Here is a 12,423-nt window from a genome sequence, read left to right as displayed (position 1 = left end):
TACAATTTCAGTTTTTACTGAATTCATTACATAGAATTTCTTACAAGGAATTTATACACATATATAAAATTGATATGCAATCAATTTAAAATTTAGAAATATAATTTATAGTTTACATACTATTTCTATGTATTAATTATTATATTCCATAGAATTTATAATTTCAATTTTTACTGAATTTATTACATAAAATTTCTTACATAGAATATATGTACGTAAATGAAATTGATATGCACATCAAATATATATAAATATACTATATAATTATATATAATTTATCATTTATATACATACTATTTCTATGTATTAATTATTATATTCCATAGAATTTATTATTTCAGTTTTTACTGAATTTATTACATACAATTTCTTACAAAGAATTTATACACATATAAAATTGATAGGCATATAAACTTAGAAATATAATTTATAGTTTATATATAATATATAGATATAATTTTTAGTTTACATACTATTTCTTGTTTCTATTTATAGTTTACATACTATTTATTATTTATTAGTATTTACATACTATTAATTACATATTTATTATACGTAACTATTATTATATTACATAGAATTTATCATTTCAGTTTTCACTGAATTTATTACATATAATTCATTACATATAATTTACACACATATAAAATTAATATGCATACAATTTATAAATACAATTTTTAGTTTATATATATTATATATAATTATATATATTATAGTTTATATACCTACGATTTATATGTATTTATTACATTACATAGAATTTAAAATTTCATTTTTTACTGAATTTATTACATAATATATAAAATTTTATTATATAGGTATATAATAACATGAAATAATGTATATTATGATATATTTATATAGAATATAAATATATAATAATGTATTATATAATATACAATATACAATATACAATATGTAATATGAAATATGTAATATATAATATTTATATATTTATATATTTATATATTTATATATTTATATATTATATATTATATATTATATATTATATATTATATATTATATATTATATATTATATATTATATATTATATATTATATATTACATATTATGTATTACATATTATATCACATATATATTATATATTATATATCATATATATCATACATTATATATTACATATTATATATTACATATTATATATTATATATTACATATTATATATCACATATTATATATTATACATTATACATTATATATTATATATTAATTATATATTATATATTATATATTATATATTATATATTATATATTATATGATATATGACATAATATATAATAATATAATATGTGTGATATTATTTTATATGTATAAATATATAATATATATAATTATATATATAATTTCTTACAAAGAATTTATGCATATATAAAATAATATGCATATCAATTAATACATATAATTTGTTTTTTAAAATTAATTCCGAGTTCCATAGGTAGTTTTTATATCATTTTTAGTGCCATTTCTGTATTTGGCTCGGCCCAGCTGTGTTGCAGGCTGAGTGTGAATGCAGTGCAGAGCAGGAAATCCCCTGTAATCCCTTTGCCCAGCCCTGCACCCCATTTTGAGGAACACAACCCCCTTTGTTGCAGTAATTCCCGGCCAGGGTTCCCAGGGGACGTGGGCAGTTCTGTCCCCGGGCTGAGCTGGGATCGGGAGCAGCAGGGAGGGCCAGAGCCCAAACTGCTGCCCTGGCTAAGGGTAAGAGCCTTTGGGCCGTGCTTGTGACCTGGGAGTGCTTCCAGAACGTTCCTGCCAGGAAGGGATCGCCTGGAATGTTCCGTGCTTTCATTCCATGGCCTGGGGCTGGAGAACAAACTCCTGGGCACAGAATTCCCTGCGCAGGAGGGTGGCATTGCTGCTGGCACATCCAAGGCTCTGACCTGGAACTGACTGCACCTGCCCTGCTCAAAGGGCTCGGGGCTCCTTCCACTCCTGCAAAGGCTTGGAAATGGTCTTGAAAACTGCAATTAGACTGGGGAAGGATTAAAGGAGTGATCACAGCAGGCTGTGGGATGGGGCAGCTTTCCCACCCTCACAGGGAGGAATTTCCTCCTAAAAGAAGACAAAAATTCATCATCATCTGTTACACCGACCTGTGTGGGTCGCAGCTGGTGAGAGAGAGACGGTGAATCTTGTATCGTGATCAGAAGGCTTGATTTATTAAGATATGATATATAATACATTATGACTATACTAAAAGAATATAGAGAGAAGTTTGCAGAGCTGCTAGCTAAGCTAAGAATAGATAGAAAGAATCCCAAACAAAGTTGTGTCCAGGGACTCGGTCCCCTAGCTTGCACTGGTGATTGGCCCTTAATTATAAACATAGGAAATGAGCCAATCAAGGTGAATCCTATTGCATTCCACAGCAGCTGATAGCAATTGTTTACCTTCCCTTCTGAGGCCTCTGCCTTCCAGAAGACACAGAAATCTGAAAGAAAGGATTTCTGTGGAAAAATGTCTGCGACAATCATCATCAATCATCTGCTGAAAAAGCAAACAAATGGTGCTGACTCCAATCACTGAGTGAGACACAAACCAAGGACAACCCAAAATGCAAACCAGAATTGCAAAGGGGCAATTACTGCTGTAGGAGAAGGGTGCTCCCAAATTGGGCAAGATTAATTCAAGCTCTGCTGAAGTTTTTCACACTCAAGTTTTGCAGCTCAAGTTTTCCAGACTTTCACTCCACAATCTAATTTCCCATTTATTTTGCCATTTAATTTTCGTAGCCTCTGCTAAATCCTGTAGCTGCTGCAGTGGCTTTTACTGCAGGTCCGGTGCAGTGAGACACATTTGAGAAAAGAAAGCTGAAATTTGTATTTTGCCATTGTAATTTCATTGGATTTTAGGGGTTAAAAAAAACCCAAACAACTGTAGAGAGCCATGGCTGTGTCTGGAAATTCCTGTGACACCATGAGGGGCCTGGCCCAATACAACAGCAATGTTGAAAATCACAGAATTTGTTTATTTTCCTCTTTTTGTAAAGAGTGCTTTCACACATCATCTTTAATTTATTAATTGTAAATAAGTTGAATATTAGTAAAACTCAGTCTCTAAAAATGCAATACAAGACATCTCACATTTTAATTTTCACCTGCACTCCCTTGGTTTTTGCTCACTTTACAGAATTCTCATTTAATAGTTCATTTATTTATCACCTTTATCAGAACTGGAAGGGTGTAGAAATACTGGGCAGGTTTTAATATCAAAATCAAATTTAAATGGGCGTTTGATCTGAGTTTGGACCTTTTGTTTCTCATTATTTATAAAGCAACTGGCCACAGGTAAAAATTTGAGTGCCACAAAGTTGCTTCTTAGTGAAGGAGAGTTTCTCCCTCTGCATCAAAAACATTTAATGGCTTGCAGAGTGATTAAGTTAATTTCTGCAGTAATTATTTCCCCATGGGCAGTAAATAAAGCAGGGAGAGAAGAAAAGAGCCCTGAGGCAGCCAGGGGAGAGAGGGAGCTGCATCCAGAGGGAAAATCCTGCCCTGGGAGAGTGGGAGGAGAATTCCCCCCAAAAATAGAATAGAATAGAATGGAATAGAATAGAATAGAATAGAATAGAATAGAATAGAATAGAATAGAATAGAATAGAATAGAATTCCCAAAAACCCCTGGCTGCCCCTGCATCCCTGGCAGTGCCAAGGCCAGGTTGGACACTGGGGACAGTGGGAGGTGTCCCTGCCATGGCAGGGGTGGCTCTGGATGAGTTTTAGGGTCCTTTCCAACCCAAACCATTCCATAATTCTATGAAATTACAGCTTCAGGCCCATTGTCCTCTCTGGGGTCTAGGGAAAATTAGAATTTCCAGGTGGATGTCACCCCCTTGAGCTGTGAGCACTGCTCAGTGCATAAAAACAGGGCTGAGGGAGATACCCCATAAAAATCCTACATAAATAATATCTTAAAAATAACATGTTAAAAATATGCCATAGCATAAATAAAAACGTAAAAATATCCGATAACATATGTTAAAATATCCCATAAATAAATAATATGTTTAAAATATTCCATAACATAAATAATACACCATAAATAATAAAAATCCCATAACATAAATAAAATGTTAAAAATACCAGATAACACAAATAATATCTCATAAATAAATAATAAATATCCCACAACATAAATAATATCCCATAAATAAATAAATATCCCATAACATAAATAACTTAAAGTCATAAATATCCCATAAATAAATATGTTAAAAATATCCCATAATATATAGTATGTTAAAAATAACCCATAACATAAACAATATCCCATAAAAAACCATAACATAAATAATATGTTAAAAATATCCCATAATGTAAATAATATCTCATAAATAAATAATAAATAATAAATATCCCATAACATAAATAACTTAAAGTCATAAATATCCCATAAATAAATATGTTAAAAATATCCCATAACATAAGTAATATATTTAAAAATCCCACAACATAAATAATATCCCATGAATAAATAAATATCCCATAACATAAATAACTTAGTCATAAATATCCCATAAATAAATAGGTTAAAAATATCCCATAACGTAAATAATATCTCATAAATAAATAATAAATAATAAATATCCCATAAACAAATATGTTAAAAATATCCCATAACATAAATAATATATTAAAAAAATCCCACAACATAAATAATATCCCATAAATAAATAAATATCCCATAACATAAATAACTTAAAGTCATAAATATCCATAAATAAAATGTTAAAAATATCCCATAAACACCCAACATATCCAACTTTTTAAATCCTGGCCATGGCCTGAGGACCAGGAGCATTCAAAGAACAATTTCCAGCTGAGAGCTTTATTGAGCACACGAGTCATGAAACCTGAAATCAAATAATGGCAGGAGATTGACTCCAACGCTGCATGAAAGCAAGAATGTCAAATCCCAGAAACCAAAACAGAATGGGAAGGCTTAAAAATGGAATTGTGGCTGTCAGGAGATCATCCATGGCCAGGATAAACCTGGTGCAAAGTTAATTCCTTTAATTCCTTAATTCTTCTGTGCAGGTGGAAAGTTAAAGTTAATTATTTTCCATGCAGGTGTAAAGTTAATTCCTTTCATCACCTTCAGTGTAAAGTTAATTCCTTTCTGTGCAAGTGTAAATTCCTTTCTGTGCAGGTGTAAAGTTAATTCCTTTCATCACCTTCAGTGTAAAGTTAATTCCTTTCTGTGCAAGTGTAAATTCCCTTCTGTGCAGGTGTAAAGTTAATTCCTTTCTGTGCAAGTGTAAATTCCTTTCTGTGCAGGTGTAAAGTCAATTCTTTTTGTCACCTTCACTGTAAAGTTAATTCTCTTCTGTGCAGTGTAAAGTTAATTCCTTTCTGTGCAGGTGTAAAGTTAATTCCTTTCATCACCTCCAGTGTAAAGTTAAATAATTTCTTTCTTTAATTCATAATTTCTTCATTAATTCCTTTCTTCACTTCCAGTGTAAAGTTAACTCCTCTCTGTGCAGGTGTAAAGTTAATTCCTTTCTGTGCAAGTGTAAAGTTAATTCCTTTCTTCATGTTCAGTGTAAAGTTAATTCCTTTCTGTGCAAGTGTAAATTCCTGTCTGTGCAGGTGTAAAGTTAATTCCTTTCTTCACCTCCAGTGTAAAGTTAAATAATTTCTTTCTTTAATTCATAATTTCTTCATTAATTCCTTTCTTCACTTCCAGTGTAAAGTTAACTCCTCTCTGTGCAGGTGTAAAGTTAAATTCCTTTCTTCACTTTCAGTGTAAAGTTAATTCCTTTCTTCATCTCCAGGGTAAAGTTAATTACCTTCTGTGCAAATGTCAAGTTAATTCCTTTCTATGAAGTTGTAAAGTTGAAGTTATTCCTTCCATACCTTCAGTGTAAAGTTAATTCCTGTCTGTGCAGGTGTAAACTTCATTACTTTTCTCACCTCCAGTGTAAAGACAATTCATGTCTTTCTTTAATTCCTAATTTGTTCATGAATTCCTTTCTTCACCTCCAGAGTAAAGTTAATTCCTCGCTGTGCAGGTGTAAAGTTAATTCCTTTCTCTACCTTCAGTATAAAGTTATTTCCTTTCAAGGTTAATTCCTTTCTTCACCTCCAGTGTAAAGCTAATTCCTCTCTGTGCAGGTGTAAAGTTAATTCTCTTCATCACCTTTGGTGTAAACTTAATTCCTTTCTTCACCTTCAGTGTAAAGTTAATTCCTTTCTGTGCAGGTGTAAAGTTAAAGCTAATTCCTTTCTTCACTGTCAGTGTAAACTTAATTCCTTTCTGTGCAGGTGTAAACTTAATTCCTTTTATCCCCTTCAGTGTAAGCTTAATTCCTTTTGCCACCTCCAGTGTAAAATTAATTCCTTTTGCCACCTCCAGTGTAAAATTAATTCCTTTTATCACCTCCAGTGTAAAATTAATTCCTTTTATCACCTTCAGTGTAAAGTTAATTCCTTCCATCGCCATCCCCTGCTCTCAGTTCTTTCCATCCCCTTCCCCTGGTGTCTCCTTTGGGTCAAAACCCTTTCATCCACCCAGAGTTTTATAAAAACACTTCCAAAAATCCTGTGGCATTCCCTGAGCCCTGCCCATGGTCTGTGAATAGAATTTCTGCTGGATTTTAAGTGAGGAGCAGAATTTTCATTCAATTTTTGTTCAGCACTGAGTTCATAGCCCGGATGCTGCTCTGAAGGGTTCTTTCCATGCCCCTGAGGAGGAAGGAAACAACTTATAAAAAATATTAATAACTTATAAAGAATAATAACTTATAAATAAATAATAACAACTTAAGTGGGGCAAACTGGGATAGTGGAAAGTGCTTATAAACTGAAAAAAATGAAAGGAAAATTCTTTTCTTTACCTGAAGGAGTGTCCAGCTGCTGTTTTCACACCTCTGTTGTTGAATTTCCATTTGAAGATGTCACACACAGCAAGAATCAACCCTGCAAGTGCCAAAAATACAATTTATCTGCAGAAATCACCAGCCACATTTTAATTTAAACATATTTTTTGGGGTTTTTTTTTCTGCTGTTTGGCTGAGAAAATAAACAGCAGCTGAAATATCTGATTTTAGAGCTGGGTGTTGGTGGGCCAGAGCTCTGGGGCTATTGAAAATCATTGGAATAATAAGTGGCAAAATTGGGACTTTCTCCCTGATAATGAATTTTTAATTGCAGCTGCTGTATCTTAAAAATCTTAAAACTGAGCCTAGAACATTTCAAGCCCAGCAGGTGGCATTAAAAGGGTTCTGTAAAATTCAGTGTTTGGGTGTTTGTTTTCCATCTGAGGCCATGGAATAAAAACAGAGAGAAAATTCCAGGTGATGCCTTCCTGACAAAAAGCTCTGGATTGGATGGGATCTGACCCAAATAGAACATAAATTTTTATACGAGTTTCATTGAGTGAACAGAAATTAATTACAATTTTAATTTTTATGGCATTTTTTTTAACAGCAGCACTGTTGCCAGACAGAAGTAATTTTGAATTTTTAAAACTATTTTTATAGCCAGTATATATTTTAAAATATTCAATATTATATATTTTTATTAAATAATATAAATAGTGTGTATATATGTATGGATATATAAATAAATAAAAAGGATAAATATTAATCGATATAATTTTATATACTTTATATAATTTATATAAATTTATCTAAATTTTATCTAAAATTTATATAAAATTATATATAACATTTTATATGAAATTAATATAAAATAGCATAAACATAATATAAATTTTTATATAAGATTCCAAAATTTATATAAGATTTATAAAAATTCTATATAATATTTATATAAAAGTTAGGTAAATTTATATAGAATTTTTATAAATCTTATATCTTAAATTATGATTGATTAGTTATTATATTAATTATATAAATTTATAAACTTTATAAAATGTATATAAATTTATCTAAATTTTATAAAAAATGTATAAAAATATATATAAAATTATGTTTGATTGATTAATTATTATAGTGATCATATAAATTTACATAAATTGATATACTTTATGAAATTCGTATAGATTTATCTAAATTTTATATAAAGTTTAGGTACATTTATATAAAATTAAGATTGACTCATTATTTTATTAATTATTAATTTTATACAATTTAATCTAAATTTATATAATTTATATCACAAAAGTGGTCAGGCCTTGGCTGAGCTGCCCAGGGAGGTTTGGGGTCCCTGAATTGTCCCAGAGCAGTCTGGATGTGCCTTGGGGACAGGGATTGGGGTGGGGCTGGTGGGGCTGAAAGGCTCTTCCTCCTCAGGAACTCTGGGATTCTGGGACCAGCCTGAGCTCCTGGGCCTCAATTCTGGGATTCTGATTCTGATTCTGATATTGATTCTGATTCTGATATTGATTCTGATTCTGATTCTGATTCTGATATCAGCCTGAGCCTGAGCTGAATTCTGGGATTCTGATTCTGATTGTGATTCTGATTCTGATTCTGGGACCAGCCTGAGCTCCTGGGCCTGAGTTCTGGGATTCTGATTCTGATTCTGATATTGATTCTGATTCTGGGATCAGCCTGAGCCTGAGCTGAATTCTGGGATTCTGATTCTGATATTGATTCTGAGATTCTGATTCTGATCCTGATTCTGATTCTGAGATCAGCCTGAGCTCCTGTGCTGAATTCTGGGATTCTGATTCTGATTCTGATATTGATTCTGATTCTGATATTGATTCTGATTCTGATTCTGGGATCAGCCTGAGCTCCTGAGCCTGAATTCTGGGATTCTGATTCTGATATTGATTCTGATTCTGATTCTGGGATCAGCCTGAGCCTGAGCTGAATTCTGGGATTCTGATTCTGATCCTGATTGTGATTCTGGTTCTGATTCTGGGATCAGCCTGAGCTCCTGAGTCTGAATTCTGGGATTCTGATTGTGATTGTGATTCTGATTCTGAGATCAGCTTGAGCCTGAGCTGAATTCTGGGATTCTGATTCTGATTGTGATTCTGATTCTGATTCTGGGATCAGCCTGAGCTCCTGTGCTGAATTCTGGGATTCTGATTCTGATACTGATTCCGATTCTGATTCTGATTCTGATTCTGATTCTGATTCCGATTCTGATTCCGATTCTGATTCTGATTCTGATTCTGAGATCAGCCTGAGCTCCTGAGCCTGAATTTTGGGATTCTGATTCTGAAATTGATTCTGATTCTGATTCTGATTCTGGGATCAGCCTGAGCCTGAGCCTGAATTCTGGGATTCTGATTCTGATATTGATTCTGATTCTGATTCTGATATTGATTCTGATTGTGATTCTGATTCTGATTCTGGGACCAGCCTGAGCTCCTGAGCCTGAATTTTGGGATTCTGATTCTGAAATTGATTCTGATTCCAATTCCAATTCTGATTCTGATTCTGAGATCAGCCTGAGCTCCTGATTCTGATTCTGATATTGATTCTGATTCTGATTCTGATTCTGATTCTGATTCTGGGATCAGCCTGAGCCTGAGCTGAATTCTGGGATTCCGATTTTGGGATCAGCCTGAGCTCCTGTGCTGGTATCAGCCAAACCCCCTCAGGTTCTCCTGGCACAGCTCCCAGCCCTGTGGGTGTCACTGAGCTCCAGGGCTGTCCCTGTCCCCTCCCTGTGTCTCTGCGCCCACCCCGGGCACAGCTGGTGCCTCCTGGTGCCCAGGGCACTGCAGGTGCCACCAGAGCAGGACCCTGCTGCTCCTCAGGACCAACATCTCAGGAGGCCCCTGGGTCACCTCAGCTCTGCCATGGCTGGGTCAGCTGCCCAAAGCTGCTCAGCTCCTCTGGATTTCTCCACACTCCAGGAGCCTCAGGGAGCAGGGTGCCCAGCACAGCCTGGCAGGGCCTGGCACTGGGTGCCTCTCATGGTGTTCACAGGGGTCCCAGGATGAGGGAGGAGATGAGAATCCTAATTCCATGTTGCAGAAGGCTGATTTATTATTTTATGATATGTATGATATTAAAAGAAAATGATATATTAAAGCTATGCTAAAGAATAGAAGAAAGGATTTCATCAGAAGGCTTGAAAGGAATAGAAAGGAATGGAGTGATAATAAAACCAGAGAGTCTGAGCCAGCTGGGCTGTGATTGGCCATTAATTAGAAACAACCCCATGAGACCAATCCCAGATGCACCTGTTGCATTCCACAGCAGCAGGTAATCAATGTTTACATTTTGTTCCTGAGGCCTCCCAGCTTCTCAGGAGAAAAGATCCTGGCAAAAGGATGTTTCATAAAATACATCTGTGACAGGTGCCTGCAGAGGCTGTGGATTCTCCACCCCTGGCAGTGCCCAAGGCCAGTTTGGATGGATTTGGAGCAGCCTGGCACAGTGGGAGGTGTCCCTGGTGTTGGGTGCACAGCTGGCAGCACAGCTGGGCTGGGGCAGCAGGGCGGTGGCGGCTGCTCCAGCTCCAGAGGTGCAGCTGGGAAGGAGCTGGGTCTTGGCTTCTGCCTCTGTCCGGCTCACCATTGAAGCACTCGAGATGGCATTTCGTGTTCAGACTCAGATATCTGTTTATTATTTCTTGTCTGGATTACAAGCTGTGAGTTCTTCTGCATTCTACTAACAAGCTACAAAATGGCTCACTGTCCTTCTCTCCAAGGCTGTGCAATCTTGACTTCTTTCCACCAGGGTCAGGATTAAATGTGTGGGAGGGTATTTCTTGTTGGGGCTCAGATGTTTATCAGTTCTTATCTCTGTCACAGTCTCACAAACCCTGAGTTCTGCAGCACTTCACTCCAACAAACTAAAAATGGAGCCCTGTCTCTCTCTCTACAAGGCCTTTGAAGGATAAACTGTTCAATTGAGAAATGACACCTCAATTATTTTCACTTTTCACCCAATACCCAACCACCCATGCCCACAATGGATGGGGCATTTTTTATCCAATGACACAAAACCACCCAAACCCATGGAGAAGAAGGTGAAGAAGAAGGAGCAGCCTCCACCCCAAAACCTCCATCTTGCTTTCTATCTATTCCTGTATTCTAAACCCTTCAGCTCTGAGTTTCCCACCCTGTGATATCACACACTTCTGTTCAAACTCCACACCTTTAATCTCAGTTTTATTGTTGAATTCTGGAAGCTTCTCCAGGCCCTCAGGTCAGTGCAGTGTTCTCCTGGGGGTCAGTGCCTGGCAGCACAGAAAGTCTCAAATTCTCAGCACCCAGGGTTCCAACAGGAAGGAGCTGGTGACACCCAGATGCCCCAGCCTGCTCCTCCACGCAGGGCCTGTCCCCAGCAGTGTCCCCAGGCTGCTGCTCCTGCCCTGGACACAGCCTGGGCTCACCATGACACTCCTGCCCATTGCCAGCACCCAGGGCTCACCATGGCACTTTGCCCCTGCTTTTCCCTTTGGGGTGGGTGACACCTGGCACCAGAGGCAGGATGAGACCGGATGGAGCTGTTGTGCATTAAAATGCACATTAGAATGCACATTTAAGTGCACACCCTCCATTCTGAGCCCTGCTGGCAGCGTTTCAGGCTCAGTTTTCCAAGTTCCACAGCAGTTTTGTGTCTCCTGGCTGCACAGCGCTGCTCTGAGTGGGAGGAAAACCACAATGGCAGCTTTTGAGCAGCCCTCAGCTTTGCCACCTACAAAACCAGGCACTCCTGACAGAAACAAGGCTTTTCTAAGCCAGCAGTGCTTTACAGCTGGCCCAGCATCTTTGAGAGTTCTCATCCCCTGGCAGTGCTGGAGGCACTCCTGCTTTTCCCAGTGGTTTTGGAGGGATTTCTCCAGGAGATTCCTCAGGTTCACAGGGAGAACCAGAGAATTTATCCAGCCCTTTGCCATGCATCCCTCCAGCTCCTGCCTGCCCCTGGCCAGGCCCTTTATCCCAGACATTGAGCTCTTTGTGAAGGTGAGCACTGGGAAGTGTGGGTTTGCTTATGCAGGAGTTATTGAGGTACTTGAGATTTCTTTGATAGCAGCAGAGATTTCTTTGAGATTTGAGATTTATTTGATATCAGCACTGAGATTGGTATATTTGAGATTTCTTTGATAGCAGTGTGTGTTTGTGTATGTAGGAGTTATTGATATATTTGTGAAGGTGAGCACTGTGCAGTGTGTTTGTTTATGCAGGAGTTATTGATATATTTGAGATTTCTTTGATAGCAGTGTGTGTTTGTTTATGCAGGAGTTATTGATATATTTGAGATTTCTTTGATAGCAGTGTGTGTTTGTTTATGCAGGAGTTATTGCTGTATTTCAGATTTATTTGATAGCAGTGTGTGTTTGTTTATGCAGAAGTTATTGATAAATTTGAAATTTCTTTGATAGCAGCACAGATTTCTTTGAGATTTCTTTTGAGATTTATTTGATAGCAGCACTGAGATTGATATATTTGAGATTTCTTTGATAGCAGTGTGTGTTTGCTTATGCAGGAGTTTTTGCTGTATTTCAGATTTCTTTGATAGC

The 12,423-nt window shown here is 36.3% G+C and overlaps 1 protein-coding gene across 1 annotated transcript in view; it reads left to right on the top strand.

The window, feature by feature from the left end:
- The window catches only part of CLIC6 (chloride intracellular channel 6), a 32,014-nt gene that overhangs the window by 10,551 nt on the left and 9,040 nt on the right, over positions 1-12,423 (top strand). The window lies entirely within an intron of this gene.

The sequence above is a fragment of the Melospiza georgiana genome, chromosome 2 (assembly GCF_028018845.1).
Source record: "Melospiza georgiana isolate bMelGeo1 chromosome 2, bMelGeo1.pri, whole genome shotgun sequence".
Taxonomy (NCBI): Eukaryota; Metazoa; Chordata; class Aves; order Passeriformes; family Passerellidae; genus Melospiza; species Melospiza georgiana.
This window is presented reverse-complemented; position numbering and strand designations above follow the sequence as displayed.